Here is a 19402-nt window from a genome sequence, read left to right as displayed (position 1 = left end):
CTGACATGAACTGAAAAGTGAGATTGAGAAGCTCTGGGTCTCATTCTCAAATTAGTTACAGTTCTCCAAAGGTTAAACAGTCTATCAAATAACGTTTAGGCCATGCCACTTACAACTCTTTTATATGGTTTAAAAGAACAAGCTATTTACAGCAATTACCAACGTGGCAGCAAACTCCTTTCAGTATGATGAAAATAATTCCAACTTCATAGGTTTGTTATGAGGATCAAATTAGTTCACTGATGAGAAAGCTTTAAAACAAAGCCCTTAGAATAAAGATTATGTCCCATCATATAGACAATATTGGCTCTGTTGGAGTAAATTTAACCACCACACACAGCTTGGCACACAAGTCATTTCCAATGTTCTTTAAATAAACCAAACAATGTAAACAATCTGCTATTTTAAAACATTTATATCTAGGGGCTGGACCGGTGGCATAGTGGTTAAGTTCACGTGCTCCGATTCAGTGGCCTGGGGTTCATAGGTTTGGATCCTGGGCGCAGACCTACACACCACTCATCAAGCCATGCTGTGGCTCCATCCCACATACAAAATAGAGGAAGACTGGCACCAGATGTTAGTTCATGGCCAATCTTCCTCACCAAAAACAAACAAAAAAACCCAAAAAACATTCATAACATGAAAGGTATTTGCTGAAAATGAAAGAATAGTATGCAAAGGTATTCTAGTTCCTTGCCACCAACTGACTTTTGAGCCCTGAGGACGATCTGGGCCTCAAACATATGTAAAATGGAAATACAGTAACTAAGATCTCTTGAAGCACTGTCTATATCACTTTGCCTTCAGTTCAAGATAAATGTTAAGCATTAAACATGAACAATCTGAATTATTCTCAAAAACTAAAGAGCAAAAATAACCAAGCCAGTATTCTACACAGCACAAATTCCAACCGTTGAAAAAAATAAACTACACTTTTCCAAATAATTCACTTTTAAGCTGAGTATATTTTTTAAGATCAAACAGTCTTTCTCAAGATGGAATATAGGAGCTTTTGGTTAACCATTTGGATGAAAAAAAAGCACACACCTAACTTCACACCATTACTTAAACATTAAAAGGTAAATTATAAACGTATTAGAAGATAATGCAGGAAAATACTCTTGTAATCTTGGCAAACAAAAGATCTTCCAAGATATGCAACCTAGAAACCATAAAAGACAAAAAAGGGCAGATGTGACTACATAAAAATTCCAAACCATAAACACAGAAAATATCTCCAATAGGATAAAGAAAGGATTAGTATTTCTAGTATATAAAGAACTCCCAAAACTAAGACAAATGATCTGTTTGAAAATCAAGTAAAAGGGCATGAATTTGCAATTTTCAGACGATATACACACATTTGTTCATCCTCACTAGTAATTACAGAAATGCTAATCAAAGCAAGGAGGTGTTATTTCTCACTCATCAGACTGGTTAAAATTAAAAAGATCAACAATATCTTGTTTTTGGCAGATACAGGTGGAGGAAAGGACACTCACCGACACTGCTGGTGGGAATGGCAATTCAATACAGCCTTTCTGGAGATCATTTGGCAGTACCTATCAAAAATTTAAATGGGTACTACCCTTTGACTCAGAACGAATTTTACATCTAAGGCTCAACAACAAGGAATGATTGAATTATAGTAAATCCATGCTTTGGGACGCAATGCAACCATTAAAAAGAATGGAGTCGAGCCATATAGTCTAACAAAGAAATATGCATAGTACACAAATGGATAAGCATAGCATGTAAATGCTAAAAGGTGTAAAAGAATATCTACAAATTGTTAACAGATTTCTGAAGTGGTGTCTGAATAAAAGGAGCTTGTTATTTGGGAGGCGACACTAATTTTTAACTGAAATGTTCTATCTTGTCTGAATCTTTTTTTTTTTGGTTACAGCAAATATGTTACTTTTATAATTTAAAACAGTTGAAAAGGAAGAAAAACAAAGATGGGCTTAGAAAACATCACTTCAATTTGAAGGTTTTACAAGCAGGAAATTCAGTCCCATCTACAGCTTTATGGTACCCATAAAAATGCATGAAAAAACAGAGCCAAATCAAACTGCCCCATGAAAGAGCTCCAAATTAACCTCATGTTGAAAAGTAATAGCCATAGCCAAAAGTGCAAAGAAACTGAGCTTTCTTTGGACTTTTGACTTTCTCATTTACCTTTCTACTCCCTTAAAATTTCCCCATTTTTGAGGTAACTTTCTTAGAGGAAGAGGGCCACTTATCCTGCACTTCTATGGATGACACCTGCTGGCACATTTAGAAAGAGACAGAAGTTCATTTAAGAAGATATAGCACAGTGGACTACATGACCTGGGCTCAATGCCCAAGTCCACCACTAACCAGCCATGTTACCTTGGACAAGTCATTTTTCCTAATTTGGGGAATGGATAATATCAAATATATGGATATGGATAATATCAAATATAGGGTCTCATCCAGCTCTTCTGTTGGACATGGAGAAGACTACCATTTTAAAGCCACTGGTCATTTGTTTTGATGGAGTTAAGAGATTTGAATTCACCCATGAAGGCAGTCTGCCTTTACTTTTAAAAAGCAAAATTCTAAAACGCTTTATGTAAAAGGTTGTCGTCAAGTGATATCTGCATCTCTCCAGACTATACTTCCTTTAAAGGCTGGCCTCCCCAATACAGTTAAGGAAATATGAGGAGATGGGAACTGGAGTCCGAGATTAGGTCAACAGACTGCAAGGCACCCTAGGCTGGAGGAGTCAAGTTAGCCCCTGTAAAACATGGCAGCAGATAATAGGTCTAAGGAGAGAGCCATATATAGCAATGACACTGGATCTATCTAGGTTTATGCTCTTCTCTAATACTAATGTATCAAGGCTTACCCTGTCATACACATAAATCAACATGGATTATATACAAAACATACCACAATGAATAATACAGGATAGTCTTTCTAAAGGACAATTTGGCAAAAAGTATCAAAGGCCTCACATTTTTGCATTCCAGTTCTAGAAATTTCTTAAGGAAATAAACATGGATGTCACAAAGATTTCTCTCTTAGGACGACCCTATGCTTTTTTCCTTCACTCAACACTTAAATTTACCGAATGCCTACTGTGTGCTAGGAAACATTGTTTAAGATCATGAAAAACTAGGACTTAAAGGTTTGAACATAAGGGAATTGGTTAACAAATTATTAATCATGCACAGAACAGAATATAACACAGCCATTAAAAACATTATAGAAGTATACACTATGACAGAGAACAGGGGTCAATATATTAAGCGGGAACAGCAAATTTAAAAATACCACTTCTGTATTGGTTTGGAGAAACAGCTAAGACAAGACAATTTTGGAACAACTGAGGAAATTTGAAAATGGACTGAATACTGGATAATATTAAGAAAAAAGAATAAATTCTCTAGGTGTGGTAATGGTATTGTGGTTTTGTAGGTCGTTATTCTCAAGACATGCATGCTGAAGGATTTAAGGATGAAGTGTCATCCTTATTTCATATGCTTCAGAAAAATTAAACAGACATATGTACATATAAATCAAATATGGAAATTCTTAATTGTTAGATATAGCTAGTGATATATAGATGCTCATCGTGCTATTCTTTCAGCATTTTGTTTGAAAATTTTCATAATAAAAAGTTGGAAGGAAGGTAATGAATTCCATTTTAAAAAAGAGTATTTTTGAAAAAAATATGTTTACACTACACAGGCATAAGGAAAAACCTTGGGGGCCAGCCCTGGTGACCTACTGGTTAAGTTCAGCATGCTCTGCTTTGGTGGCCCACATTTGGTTCCTGTGCATGGACCTACATCGCTCTGTTAGCAGCCATGCTGTGCTGGCAGCCCACATACTGAAAAACTAGAGGAAGATTGGCACGGATGTTAGCTCAGGGCAAATCTTCCTCAGCAAAAAAAACAAAAAAAAGAAAAAAAAAAAAGAAAAGCCTTAGAAGAATATACTGTGAACCAATATGTTAATAGTATTTATCTCTGAATGATAGTATTTCAAGATATTTCTGTGCTTACAATAATAATAACAATAAGCCATGCATACTTCTATAATCATGAAGAATATTACTTAAAAATAAAGTCAGGAAAGCATTTTCAAACAAGAGTTACAATAAAATGAGCAAATGACTAGCTCCATTCCCAAAGCATTCTTATTAAATGATTGTATAAACTCTAAAGTAGTATGCAAATTTAATACTATACAGGTAAGAACAGATTGTTGTGTGGACATCAGTTTTTGAATTTCTACTTATGTAATTTATACCATTCTCACAGTATAAAAATTCAAGCAATTCACGGTAATGATCATAGAAGGGAAAGGAATGCTGGGTTAAAGTGTTACTAAAAAGTATTTCCCATTTACCTATATTACCCTAAAAGACTTGAGGCAAAATAAATTTAAAAAGATCAATTTGGGAGGGAGGCAGTAGGGAAAGAGTTTTTGTTGTATTATTCTCTGTCCTCTTCAGTATATTTTAAGTTTTCTCAGAAATAGAAATGCGAACATTACAGAAGAAGCTAAAGTTCCTCTCAACCACTCCTCCCAAATAAACTTATCGGTTTACCCTAGTTTTCAAAAAAAATATAAATAGCACCATACCGTACATACTATCTTGCAACTTTGCAAAATTATCTCCAAACCGCGTGTATTAATTTATATCACTTGTGGGCAGTATTATAATACCAGACTCTTTTCTATATTTTTGCCACGACTTGATATTACCAAATTATTTTTTGCCAATCTGATAAGTTAAAAAAGACCTCATTTTAATTTGCATTTCTGATGTTTAGTTTAGTGTCTTCTCTTGTTACCGGACATTTTTAGTTCCTATTCTAGGAAAAGCCTGTCTTTAATTTTATTTTTAAAATGTAACTCATCATTAAGATGGGAACACACCAATGAAAATGTTAATGATGACTGAACATTGTTGTGGGAGTAGGAATCTTTTCCCAAAATAAGAATACATATTCTAGTTTTTCCTAAATTAATTCAGTAACAGACTAGAAAATGATGACAAAGTGGGTGAAAAAAATTCTTTTAGATTAAAGTATTACTTTCAGGATACTCCACTATAGGAGCATATAATACCCTTAAGCAGCTCATAAAATCTAGCTCAAAGAAATAAGCACATCTAAAGTACAAGTAGTGTGAGAAAATGAAATAATGGTTGAAGCTACTGATTCATTTAGGATACATTTAACTAACTTCATTTGTATGGTATTTTTGAGTACATGAGGTACTTTTCATGTCTCTTGTTTCACCCTAACAAAATTCTGTGTGACAATTCTCTGATTCCTCCTGTAAACTGCTACAGCACATTTTGTTCACTCCTCATGTTATTATACTGACCCCTTTGAGTGTGATTTACAAGTCTCCTTCCCCCAATAGACCATGCTGCCCTCCATTCTCCAGGTGATTGTCATCTTTGTATTCATGGTATCTGGCAGTATTCAATATGTCCTCAAATATTTGTTGAGTGAATGAGATATTACCACCTCCATTTAAAGGATGAGGAAACTGGTTCAGTGATGAAGTAATCTGGCCCAAGTAACAAAGCTATTAAGTATTTATTTTACACAAATTATAATGGCCTTATCTTTGCAGGGTACTCTGTAATTTAAACATTTAAAAATACATTATCTCACTTTAATGCTCAGAGCAACCTATGAAATAGGCTTTTTGATGACCATTTTATAGATTAGAATGAAAATTTAGTGATAAAACCCTAAGCCCACTCAAATCCTAGTTTATAGGAAGTACAGGTGTCTCTACTTACTTAATAGATCACTAACTTTATGTGGCAAACATCTTGGGGGATGGTGGAGGGGAGGGAGAAGGAAGGGAGAAGGCAGCAGGTAGACAGTTAAAGCAACAGGGTGGAGGCTGGAGACCAGGTGTAGGTGCATCTTAAGACCATAAACTGATATTGTGTCAACTGCATGTGCCACTTTGAAATTCAATCTTGGCCCAAAGGTTTTTCTTGATATTACCCTATATTCATAGAAGACAACTGCAGGCTTTCTTACACATCAGCAGTCTCAAAGACTGGGGAGGGATATAGAACTAAAGAGAGCTTTGAGAAACAACAGGCAGGTTATATCATGCATGGACAAAGGAGGGGAAGAAATGATAACACAAAAGAAAAGGCTAAGGAACTTTAAACATGATCTCAGTTACAGTCCTTAACTGGACTGTGAATTTCTCAAAGGCAGAGATCAACTCTCATTTTATGTCCCTAGCTCCTTGTACTTAGAAACACTCAGTAAATGCCTGTTGAACTGAATGAAGGCAGGTAAGAAGTGAGAGGGAAAAAGATTTTAAAAAATAGCTTCCGATTTATTGAGCACTTACTATGTTCCATGCACTGTACTTTAGATAATATACAAAACAGTAACAAGGATAATGACTTACCTCTTTTCTAACCTGCTATATATGGTGCTACTCAACTATGTTAATAGTGGTGATACTGATGACTATTAGGAAGACTCATTATGGGTTACTAAGGTTACAGCAGAACCCTGAACAGCAGGGGGCTGTGTAGGTGAAGGGAGATCAAGGCAACCAATGTACTGCACATCACCACAGAACTGGGTCAGACCCTTCAGAGGGTATGCGTGTGACTCCTAAGGCTTGGTAAAGTGAAAAACTACTCTGGTGGAACCTTCAGTTATCACCAGCCAGAGTCTTAGCCCTAAAATGGCCAAAGAACAAACTCTGTTCCTCTCCAGCACTGATGACTTCAACATAAAGAGTTCCAGACAGGTTTTGCTAACTGGCCACCACTTCACCACTCTGAGTGCCCATCTCCGAGCTGTTGGAAGGGTTAAATGAAATAGTATGTTAAAAGAAATCACCATCTACTGACCACCCACAGCATTCTACACCTTACATTTTCTCATTTAATCCCAGTAACTCCACAAGTAAGGTATTCTCAGATGAGGCAACCGATAGGTTAACTTGCCCAAAGTGACAGAACTATTAAATGACCAGAAAAAAATCTAAAAATTGAGCATTTATCCTGCCCTTCTTATATAAACTATATCACAGAATAACCTTATAAAATTATTCCAGCTAATATATGAAACAAATGAGTTAGAACATTACCATTTTGCAACTCCCAATGAATTAATGGACCTAAGCTTTGGGCAGCAATGGCTGTTAATATTAAAAAAAAAATCTAAGACATCATTACTACCTAACGAATGTTGTAAATGAACACACCACCACCAATGTTCTTGCCAAAGGAAATTAACCTGAATTTATAAAGCCTCTGGATTCAGCTGTCAATTTACAGGAAATACAGAGGATAGAAGAACATGTTGAAGTGTACTGAGTACGCAATCAGCAAAATTCAGTCCGTGGGAAACTCTACAGGTCAAACGTCCTGAGCTCTTCGAGAGATACAGTATAAGGAAAAGAAAAGGAAGGGATGCTATAGATATTGAAACAACAACTCAAGTTTTAAAAAAGGACAAAGTAAATTATACTGTCCAGAGACGCACACCTGGATGATAAAACCTTAACAGAATGAAAAGAAGTGATGATTATAAAGTCAGAATAGTAGGTACTTTCTGGAGGGAGGGAGGATACTGTGCTTGGGATGGGCACGTAGAAGGACTTCTAGGGTGACAGGCAAAGTTCTATTCCTTGACTTGGGTGGTGGTTACAAAAGTGTTTGCCTTAAAATAATTTATTAAACTATAAATTTGGTTTTGGGTGGTTTTCTTTATCTATATTCTATTTTTTATAATAAAAGGAAAACATTTTAATCCCATTAAAGCTGCTTACATATAGCATGATTCCATTCATATGAAATGCCCAGCCAGAATAGGCAAATCTATAGAGACATAAAGTACATTAGTGGTTGCCAAGCACTGGAGTCGTTGCCAAGTACTGGAGTGGTTGGGAGAGAGAAGAAGGGGAATGACTACTTACGGGTACTGGGTTTCCTTTAAGGGTGATGAAAATGTTCTAAAACTGATGTGAGAACGTTTGTACAACTGTGAACATACTAAAAACCATTTTACACTTTAAATGGGTGAATTGTATGGCATGTGAATTATATTTCAATAAAGCTGTTAAAAAAAGTCTAAGACACCCCAGTCAAATCAAGACACACTTAAAACAAAGACTAGGGTGGAGCCTGAGAATCTGCATTTCTGACACGTTCCCAGGTGATGCTGTTGATGCTGATCTGGGGACCACATTTTGAAAACCACTGCAACAAAGGATTTCAAAACTGCTTCTAGCTGAAGGCAATACTAAACAGCACTGAAGAATGAAGTGCTTTACTCAGGGACTGAGAAATTGGTCCAGAAAAAACCAATTAACATTCTGTGCCAAGCACTGTTCTATTCCAGTGGTTCCCTGACCATCACCATCAGCATCTCCTGGGAAGTCCTCGGAAATGCAAATTATCGGGCCCCTCCCAGACCTACAGAATCAGAAACTCTGGGGGTGGAGCCCAGCACTCAGTGTTTTAGCAAGCCCTCTAGGTAATTCTGATGTAAGCTGAAGTTTCAGAACCACTGTTCTAAGCACTTCATAAGCACTAACTCAGCTAAATTAAACTTCTCCCAAACACTATGAGGTACGTAACACTATTACTACCATTTTACAGATTAAGAACTGTGGCACAGCAGTTAAATAATTCGCACAAGATGACAAAGCTTGTAAGAAACAGTGAGAACTTGAACCCAGAGTCTGGCTCGAGTCTGTGTTCTTAATCACTGTGCTGAAAGGTCTTTCCACCTATAAGAACTCAAATGGCAGAATGCAATAATAAAGAATTAGCAGTGGAAGTTAAAAAAAAAAAAGAAAAAGCAAAGACCAGGAGAAATATGCCTCACTACAAAGACAAGCAAATAAGAAAATAATTACAGCAAATAATATAATCATTAAAGCAATCTTCCAAACGTGTTCCAAGACATAAGCAGTCACCAAATACAATATACCCAAGTATTCCCAGGGCAATTATCTCTGGTATCTAATTATAAGGACTTAAATAAAACCTGAGTTATGCAAAAGATGGTACCTAAGTTCAAGGCAATATGTTCACCCTTACCAATCTTTAAAATCTAAATGACTATACTAAAAGGTCATTCCAGAATAATTTCCATCTCCCTACTCCTAATCTCTTGTAGTTACTACTTAAAGATTACTAAAAAGGAAAAACTGTTTTCTTTCAACATCTAAGATTATACAATCAGAATCTCAGGGTTGAAAAAGAATTTTCACGTTCATCTACCCCAATCAGCAATCCAGACTGAATCAATCTGCAATACCAATCGCCATTTAATGACACATTCATAAGAAGTTAAAACAAACTCCAACCTTCCGTAAAATCACATCCTAGAATCAATCCATGTCATCCTTGTAATTTTCAAAGCTGAATGATTAAAAACTTTTTTAAGGGAACTAAAAGTTGAAAATGCACAGGTTAACAGCCCAAACAAAACTTACAGTTGTTTTACTCATAGAGAGCCACTCCCTCACTATTTGAAAGCATTTCTATAATCAGAAGACCAAGCTGGTCAACAAGTACATCAAGTTTTAGCAACTCAACCCGTATGACACATCAAATGAAAGGGCTTCCAAAGAATCTTCTGAGCTGAATTATCCCTGACATTAACATATAAACATCTGGTAACCAGTCATTGAGGAAACGAGTCAGAGAACAATACAGCAAAACACCCAGAGCCCAAGTGCTTATGACTATCCATCTTATGGATAGTGAGATCACTGTAAAGCAGCCTAATACGGTTACTGCCACACATCAGAGTTTACAACTTAATCTAACTGCAGGAGAGGTCACATAGAATGCAAAGGGCAAATATTTTCAAAGAAACCAAGTTTGGCATTTTAATAATACTTTGAACCCATGGTTGAAAACATACAACAAAAGAAAGAAAGAAAAAAAAAAAAAACCCAAGAGCATTTCCAATGTAAACTTGTAGCTGTTAAGAACTCTGGACAGGGCTGGCCCCATGGCCGAGTGGTTAAGTTCGCGCGCTCTGCTGCAGGCGGCCCAGTGTTTCGTTGGTTCAAATCCTGGGCATGGACATGGCACTGCTCATCAAACCACACTGAGGCAGCATCCCATGTGCCACAACTAGAAGGACCCACAACAAAGAATATACAACTATGTACCGGGGGGCTTTGGGGAGAAAAAGGAAAAAATAAAATCTTAAAAAAAAAATAATAAAATAAACGTGTTTTAAAAAAAGAAAAAACAACTCTGAAAACAATTCAAATATTGAAATGCCTACTATGTGCAAAGCTCTGTCCCAAAAATCTACAGTTACCCTAGTTTCACAAACTCAGGATTAGAAGGTTTAAGCCACCTTGTTCAAACTTCCAAACTACAGAAAACTCAGGACAGGGGCAAATGTCTAATCACTATAAGCAATATGCTCAATTTTTTTTTTTTTTAACAAATGGACTTCACTGTAATTCTCAAGAAATCACTTCTTTAATACTTAGTCCATTTTCAACTGGCAATCTGATTTCTCCATTAATGAACAAAGAACTGAAAAGCTTGAACTCATGATCCATAGCTCTGGAGATTCACTATCATATTTCATCTAAATATCTCAAAACGTCATTTATGACTGCTACCCTCTCTGATCCTCCAACTTGAAATCACTGTCATTTTAAAGGCAGGCACAAGTGGCTGTGTTCTGCCTCCATTTGTGAAGTCACAGCCTGCCTGGAGCCTATGTATCCAACTTCCATTCTCAGGTTTTGACTGTGGAAGGGACATATAGCAGATCCCAGGATAGCCAGTGTTGCACAAGGAAAGAAATAAACAGTTTGAAGGACTTTATGCTGAGGAAACATCACTTCCAGAAGAAATTTTTAAAAAAACCAACAGGAAAACTACAGTTGTGTATAATAGCTGAAAAGATGTAAGTGGAAGCTCTCAAAAATTGTTTAGTACTAAAAAAAAAAAAATTGTTTAGTACTGTCATTTCAAAAACTGTATTATAGCCAGAGGAACTCGTCACTAAGTCTTAACAGCTTAGAAGTTATGGGTCAGAGCAGCTGAGATATAACAAAAGAATAAAAAGCAACATTATAAAATAGCACAAAAATAACTAAATCACCTGAGGAAATTGAAACCATGATGAGAAACCCCAAAGGCACAATCAGATTATTATCTAGGAAACATTAGCTTCCTCGATAAAGAGGCCTATTTCTTCACGTGGAGCAGTAAGTAGGGCCAAGACATGGAAGTGAAGTCAGGTATCAATTAAATCAGACTCTGCCACAGAAAAAGGAAGCCAGGACTAGTTATTTTGGGATAGTGCCTAGGCCAGCAGTATCAACTCCAACTGGGATACAGGAGATTACCGCCATTGTTCCATTACAATGGGGTCCTCCAGGGTCTTTAACTTAGCAAGAATGGGTTAGATACCACTACTGGGATCTAATCACCAAACGTGGGGAAAACTACAGAAGAATTTCTTCAACAAATAAATTGGAAGAAAAAAGCAAAAGGGAGGGAACCTGCAGATTAAGATAGATTTAAGAGCTGCATCAATCCTCCTTTGTGATAAATGGACTTTCTTTGGATCTTGATTCAAACAAAGAGTAAAATTTGAACACTAGCTTCATATTTGATATTTTAAAAATATCACTGTTAATTCTTTTGAGTTGTGATAATGGTTCTGAGGTTTTATTTATTTATTTTTTTGAGGAAGACCAGCTCTGAGCTAACATCTGCCGCCAATCCTCCTCTTTTTGCTGAGGAAGCCTGGCCCTGAGCTAACATCCGTGCCCATCTTCCTCTACTTTGTATGTGGGACGCCTGCCACAGCATGGCTTGCCAAGCGGTGCCATGTCCGCACCCGGGATCCGAGCCAGTGAACCCTGGGCCGCCAAAGTGGAATGTGCACACTTAACCGCTGCGCCACCAGGCCGACCCATGAGGTTTTATGTTTAAAGAGCCCTTATCTTGAGGCAGGCCACATGGCCAAGTGGTTAAGTTGGTGCGCTCCGCTTGGGCGGCCCAGGATTTCGCCAGATCGAATCCTGGGTGCGGACAGGGCACCGCTCTCATCAAGCCATGCTGAGGCGGCATCCCACATGCCACAACTAGAAGGACCCACAACTACGTACTGGGGGGCTTTGGGGAGAAAAAAGAAAAAGAAAATCTTAAAAAAAAAAGGCGCCCTTATCTTCTAGAGTGCAAATTTTTTTGCAAATAAAAATAATATGACAGCAGGGGTTTACTTCAAAATAATCTGGGGTGGGGGCAGTGGGTAGAAATACAGATGAAACTGAATGGCCTCAAGTTGGTAACTGTTAAAGCTGGTGGTGGGCACACGGGGATGATTATACTATCCAATTTTTGTGTGCCTGAAATTCTTCTTTTAAATTTCTTTAAAAAAGAATCAGTTAGACATAATATCTTACAATTTTATTGTTTGAAGGATGCTTAAGGTGATTTAAAAAATCATGTACAGACAGAATTCATTTAAACTGTTTACTTTAGTAATGAGCTCCACTTAAACACAAGCAGCAGCCAGTGCCACATCAGATCCAGACAATGGAAGAAACCAAAGTACCTCACTTACAGAATGGAAACACATACACTCCCAACCATCTCCATTCCAAGAAGTAAAATACAGTTACTCACAAAGATCTACAAAAACTAACCTAAAATCACAGCCAATCATACTCATCCTGGTGGGAAATCCCAACACTGCTCCAATAGCTTCCTGAACCTTCCTGACCAAGTTGGTCTGCTGGTTCTTCTGGAGCACTAACACACTCAGGTCAGACTACTGGAGGACCTACAAAAAAAAAGTGTGGGGGGGAGAGATACACATTTATTAGGGTATAGGGAAGTTAACCATTACATTGATGTTCAAACATAATCATAGTTATTATTTCTTAAGCAATAGCCCTCACATGTCAATTTGAATTTTCTAGGACCTGTTTTGAGCAGTAACAAGAATTCAGAACCAACAGCTAAAACAATTCTTCTAATCATACATTTAAGACACCAACAATGAAAATTCAACTCAGTTCTAAACTCAAATTACAGAGGATAGTGATTATTTTACAGACAATTTTATATCTTCGCTGTAAATTGATACTAAGGCAATGTTAAATTCATTATTTTTTGTGAAAAAAACTGCACACATAAAAAATTATTTTTCACCTTCATACATGCTTTTTGGCCATACCGGGAGATAAACAAACACCCTGGAAACTCAGGTTGAACTTTGCCACTGAACCTCAAAGTTTTCAACTGGTGTTGCCACTCCTTACTGTCAGAGATCTACCTAAAATAAACCAAACCTTTTAGGTCATACCTAGATTATCATTTCCAGATTTATTCTAGTTCTGAATGAGAAGAGTCAAATTGAGGTTTAGTTAATTTCTGATCACTGCCTTACCTATTGTAAAGAGAACCAAGGCAGAATCTCAAAACAGAAAGTGATGGCCTGTCCTCCAATGAAAAAGGAGGAAAATTCTATTACCTTCAAAGCACTTCAAACTAAATAAAGCAAACCCTAAAGCTCAAACTAGTATCCACATAAGTTAATTACCAGATGGTTACCCATGGTAAATTTTTAATCCTATGTAAACGTTTCAGCATCATATTCCTACTTCAAACCCCATCATCCAGCCAAGGTAATCAGAAAAAAACATTCACTTTAATATTGGTCTAAATGGAAATACTAACAATAAAGAAAACTACCTCCAAATTGAATAGTCATTTTTACTTAAAGAATGTTGGAAAATATAAAATGATAAAAACACAATATGAAATAATGTATTAAAGAATTGGTAGTAATTTCCTTTGGAAGAGAAGCTTGGTATCCCAAACACCTTTTCTAAACTTTCTCAGATAGGAATTATCCTGCTCAGGTGAGGCCAAATAGCAGATCCCCACAGTGATCTGAGAGATCAAAAAAAGAAGATAGGGGAAAATCAGTATGAACACTTGAAAACTAGCTAGCAGAAGTTCCCTTTATTACTGTGAAAAGCATGACACCAAATATCATTACTTTCCTAGGGTGAATGACAGGACAGACTGCCTTTGAAGGAGTGGAAGGAGGGAGTAGGCAAGGGATGAGGCACCCCTTCCAAAAGGCGAACACCTGGGAGTGGTTCTTGACAGGAACATTATGGCTGGTGGTCATTCCAGGATAATGATTTTTGCACTAAAATACCTACACTGGTAGAAGGTTAATACAAGTGAGAATTACATTCAAACATCACGAACCATTGGAGATAAAAGAGTTTGGCAGATGAGGAGGAAAAAAATACAAAAATGATAGAACTGACCTAGAAATATACTAAAAATTTACAGTTAAAGGAACAAAAATCTTATTCTTTCCCAGAGCATTTAAACTACCATATGACACAGATGTATCTGCCAACTTATTCTAACACCAAGAAAAAGTAACCACAACTTATTGTGTGTCTACCATAAGCGAGGCACTCTACAAATTATCTAACTGTAACAACTCTAAGCGCTACTATCCCCATTATAGATGAAAAAAATGAGAATCCGAAAAGTAATTTGCCCAAGGTCAGCAACTTCAATGTGAACCCAAACCACACAGAATTTCCACCATACCAGGCTGCCTCCCTTGATTGGAGAATGTTGGTGCCTGCTCAATCTACAAAACATTGGGCCTAAGATAAAACAATGCTGAACATCTAATCTAAAAAAGAAACAGATGATAGGGAATTAACTGTCTATAACAATGGCGGAATGGCAGAGGGAGAAAAAAGCAGAAAACGGCAATAATTGAGGGACAGAAGATAATCTATCAAAGCTACTTTATTTTCTAGCACATTGCAGGGGGATGTAGTGGAGCTTAACAGGAGGGTATCTTCTCTCTAGGGGATTCAGCTCCTGGAAAAACAGCATGGGGAGGGGAGAATAGAAGGATTAAGAAGTGAGAAGCATGTAAGAGGTGGTTAGCAGCAAAGACAGATGTCCATAGACCAAGAGGCCACAAGAACTCGGAGCAAGGCAGAGAAAAGGGGCGGTTCCCGAGCTTGCACCGGGGATGATGGGGGGACTGAAGACAAAAAGTTGGTTTACCCAAGGGTTATCCTCCACAGCCTTTTTCAGGGGTTTTTTTTTGGGGGGGGGGGGAGGGCAGGGTGTTATGAGGAAGCGAAGGCTAAAGGACCCAGAATGAAGAGGTCACGCAGACCGCAATCATCCAACCACCAACCCATTCATTGTTCCGCCTAAGAGTAGTCGAGTAGTAGGCAGAGTTGGAGAAATCAGTACCCTGTGCTCGGATCAGGGTCATACAAGCGTGAAGATCCAAGGAAACGGAAGGCTACTATGGCTCCATCCACAAAGATGGAGTAAATGCAGGGAACGGGAAAGGCTCTATTCAACGCCTGCGTCAAAGGGGACCAATAGAAGAGGGAGACCAGACGGGCTAGGGGACCCGAGCTAAGCTCTTCCTCAGTAGGACTGGGGAGGGGGTGACGGGAAAAAGCTTTGACTCGTCCTCTTAAACATGAACCTCAAATGTCCATGTAAATAAGGAAGACTCAATGGGACGATAAAATTACGAGAGAAAGCGGAGGAGTACGTCAGAGACAGAAAAGCTTGACCCCCCCCCCAAACCGTAGTTCAAAGACCATGGGAGTTGGGGAAGTAGAGTCCACCTCAACTCAAGAAAAAATAGGGGATTCATTCGGGTCGCCGCAGGGATGGACAACAGAGGCGGGCCCGCAAAAAGACAGGAGGGAGAGAACCAGCCGTCTTAGATTAGTCCTCTCCCCCACCGCCCAATCTAACCCCCAACCCCACTCCCCAACGAAGTCCAGAGTCCCCGCTCCTACCCGTCCCAACGTGCCCACTGCGGCGGCGACAACGAAGGCGTTGACGGATTGGCGGGGCAAAGGCGGGCCCACACGCGGCTGAGGCCCGGGAAATGGTGTCGCGTCAACCGACTAGAGACGGAGTGGTTTTCGCCTCAGGTTCGGTTTATCAGCACCTCAGCATTTCGCCAATCGTCACCTCCTTAACGTCGGGTACCTGAGAGGCGTCACAAACGCGAACAGCCAACACCTCAGTCCCGGGTGCTGGCCAGACAGACATCAGCTTCCGCCGCCATCTTAACATCAAGCGGACCGACCCTAGTCACTGCCCCCCCCACCCTCGAGCTACCTCCGCCACTGCCAACGGATCCCACGAGGACGTGACCCTGCTCCCGCGAGAACTCACCGGGTAAGAACACAACGAGCCGAAAACGTTGCCGCTGCCGCCACCTCCGCGGCAGCTGCAGTCCGTAACCGAACCGCGGGGGCCTCCGCGCGATCCCGCGAGAACCTCTACCGGACGGGAAAAGTCTGAGCCCAGCCCTTCCCAGACCCCTCCTCCCACCAAAGCCGAAGTCGCTAGGGCTCGGCTCTCACCCTACGCGAAGCGAAAAGCAAATGACGCACAACCTCACGAAGCAGCGAGGGGCGGAGCCAATCTGCCGCCGCCGGGTCCCGCATGCGCCGTGAGAACTATCGCGATAATACGTTTTAGTCTCTGTGAGACCTTCGAATTCGCCGCAGGATGCCACCCGCACCTCGCCTTTAGGAAACACGAGATCTCGCGAGAGCTGGTGCACGCTCCTAAAAAGGAGAGAGGCGGGGCCTCATGAAAATGACTGGGAGTTTTTAGGGGGAAGGGAGGAACCTCTCGTCCTGCAGGGATCTCGCCTACCACGAGGTTTCCTACCCACTGCGGAGCTGACTGCCAAACCTCGCGATGACACAGCTCAGCGCCAAATCTCGGCCATGTCCTGAAAACTGCCTCCGCCCCCGATCTAAGGTGTCTAGAGCCTAGCGCTTGAAGAAAATTTAAAAAGTCAACCTGTTTATTCTCACGCTTCCGGGCAGGGCTGTACCAATTAGCCAAACTCCTTTCTGGAAGAGGAGCAATGGGTCCCCCATTGTTACCTGCCTCCAGGAATCACATATTATCCCGGACTAACACATAAAAGAAGCTCAATTTCACAATAAGCACGCAAATGCAAATAAAAACAATGACATAACATTTTTTGCCCATTAGATAGGTAAAGAAATTTAAAAGACCGATGATATCCAGACTCCTTCCCTCGCCGCACTGCAGGCTAACTGAATCCATCTTATCTAACTACAGGCTCATATCGTTAGTTCTAGCTCCAAAGCCACTAATTTTAACTCCTGAGGCTTTACCTTGGCATAACCAAAAGATCCAATAAAGTGGTTTTCTCCAAACAAAGGAGTCTGCCCTCAAAGGAAAATTCAAGCTTCCAAGAGGGGGTTGTTGTGCGTGCTTGAAGCTTTTAATATGGCAGTTTTTCCACGTCTAGCCAACAATGTTTCCCCAGTAAATCCTCGGATCCAATCTGGCTCGGGATTTGTGGACTTCTGTATTCTAATACATTGTTCTGTCTGTTCTAATTTAAATATTGTTTCTTTAAAGTACATTATAATAGCCGGTGGTACAAATACTCCCATCTTATCTTTTAAAATATTTTCTTGGTTATTCTTAACCATCTTTTTTCCGGATGAACTTTAGAATCATATTAAGTTCCAAAAACTTGGTAAATTTATTGAAATTGCATCAATTGTATAAATCAACATAGGAAAAATGGACATCATTACAAAATTGAGCCTTCTTATGCAGAAGCATGGTATCTCTTCTCCATGTACGCAAATGTTCTTTTATTATATTCCTCAAATAAAGTTTTGTAGTTTACTTCTAGGTATTTTGATTCGTTTTTCTTGCTGTTGCGAATGGGTTTTTTTTAGTAATAAATTTTCGAATGCTTATTCCTTATAGATAAGAAGACTATTGACATTTGCCTATTTACTTTTGTAATCGGACAAATAAAAAATATGTTCAATTTCTCTAGTAATCAGGGAAATGCAAATGAAAACGACATACCATTTTTGCCCTTTAAATTGGCCAAAATTACAGATTGATATTAATTCGCGTTGGCACAACTGTGGAAAAAAGGGCACTCATACAACATTGCAGAGTGTAAATTAGTATAGCTTTTTGGGAAGGCAATTTGGACAAATCCATCAAAATTCAAAATGCATATGCACTTTGACCCAGCGACTACTCTTCTAAGAATTTCTCCTACAGAAATATACATGGGCATGAAACATACATATGCAAACCCATTCATTATAGCATTGCTTGTAATAGCCCCCTCGCCCCCGCAAAGGGAAACAAGCTAATGTACATCAATCGGGAATTGGGTTAAATAAACTGTAGTACAATCATACAATGCAGCTGTTTATAAACGAGATAAATTTAGATCCCCTGTATAGGGAGATCTACAAGACAAACTGTTAAGTTTTTAAAAAGCAATTAGCCGAAATGAATATGTGTGTGTGTGTGTGTGTGTGTGTGTAGTATCATTTAGACACCAAAACATACATATACAACGTCTAGTAGTTACCTGCGAAGCCTGCCTGCCCGCCCCTCACCTTCCCCCTCCTCTGAGGCCGCCTTCCCGGATCGGTGAGAGAAACGCCTAAGGCCTGGCCTCTACTCCCTTTCTAGGGCCACTTGGCCACGGCTAATGCCGGTACCTCGCATCCCCACTGTCGGCCGCTCTCTCACCGCGCTGCTGGCCACTGCCCCGTTGCCCCCGAAAGATGCGGCTAGCTCTCCGCGGGCGCCGGCCGAGGCCTGGGGGAGGGGAGAGAAGGCGGGATTGAGGGAGGGCTGGAGCAGGCCGCCGGGCCCCTTCAACAGCCTCTCCAGCAGGCTCCCCAAGGCCACCACCTCCGCGCCTCCGCGCAGGGTCCCGTGGGAACAACCCCCTGCGAGGAGCTGAGGACGGCCGCGCGAGCAGAGCTCGCCCCCCAGCCTAGGAGAAAATGCTCACCTCGGGGGCAATAGCTCCGCGGGACCCGCAGGAGCGTGCCGGGTCCGCGGGCCTGCTTCAGCCCTGCTCCCCTCGCTCGCCCTCCGCCGAAAACCTCCCCCTCTGGCTCTCACACTCGATCTGAGGCTCCACCCTCCGCTCGAGAAGCCCCGCCCCTGCCCCTTGGGAGGACGCTCCCTCAGCGGTGAAGCGGGGTCCCCTTTAGGGGACTGCGCTTGAGCTACTCCTGGCCCAGCAAACCTAAGCACAGAAGATAGTAGGGTCGCTAAGGAATTGGGATTTGATTCGAGGCATTTTGGAAGCCGCTGAAGGGTGACGTGATTTGATTTGTTTTACGTTTAAAATTAACAATCTCTTTAGCTACCTTGCAAAGAATGAGGGTCAAGAGGGCAAGCGGGGACACGGTGTGGAGGGCAGCAGACGACCAGGGCGCGACCACAGTGAGTTTAGACGGGCAAACCCTTAGACTTGCTTCAGGCACATAGTAAACCCTCAATAAACGTTTTCTTTTT

The 19402-nt window shown here is 40.2% G+C and overlaps 1 protein-coding gene across 32 annotated transcripts in view; it reads right to left on the bottom strand.

Annotated features, from left to right (window-relative positions):
• Nucleotides 1-19117, bottom strand: part of HUWE1 (HECT, UBA and WWE domain containing E3 ubiquitin protein ligase 1) — a 146478-nt gene extending 127361 nt beyond the window's left edge. For 16 of the 32 annotated variants that reach the window (XM_070605490.1, XM_070605504.1, XM_070605502.1 and 13 more), the window contains exons 1-2: nucleotides 16238-16571; nucleotides 12682-12818 (exon numbers count right to left, since the gene is read on the bottom strand). The gene's annotated coding sequence lies outside the window, so the exon portion shown is untranslated. The other 16 variants (XM_070605491.1, XM_070605507.1, XM_070605514.1 and 13 more) reach the window with 11 other exon arrangements.
• Between the last annotated feature and the right edge of the window lie 285 nt (nucleotides 19118-19402).

The sequence above is a fragment of the Equus przewalskii genome, chromosome X, assembly GCF_037783145.1.
Source record: "Equus przewalskii isolate Varuska chromosome X, EquPr2, whole genome shotgun sequence".
NCBI lineage: Eukaryota > Metazoa > Chordata > Mammalia > Perissodactyla > Equidae > Equus > Equus przewalskii.
Note: the sequence above shows the minus strand (reverse complement) of the source record. Positions and strands in the feature narration are given on the sequence as shown.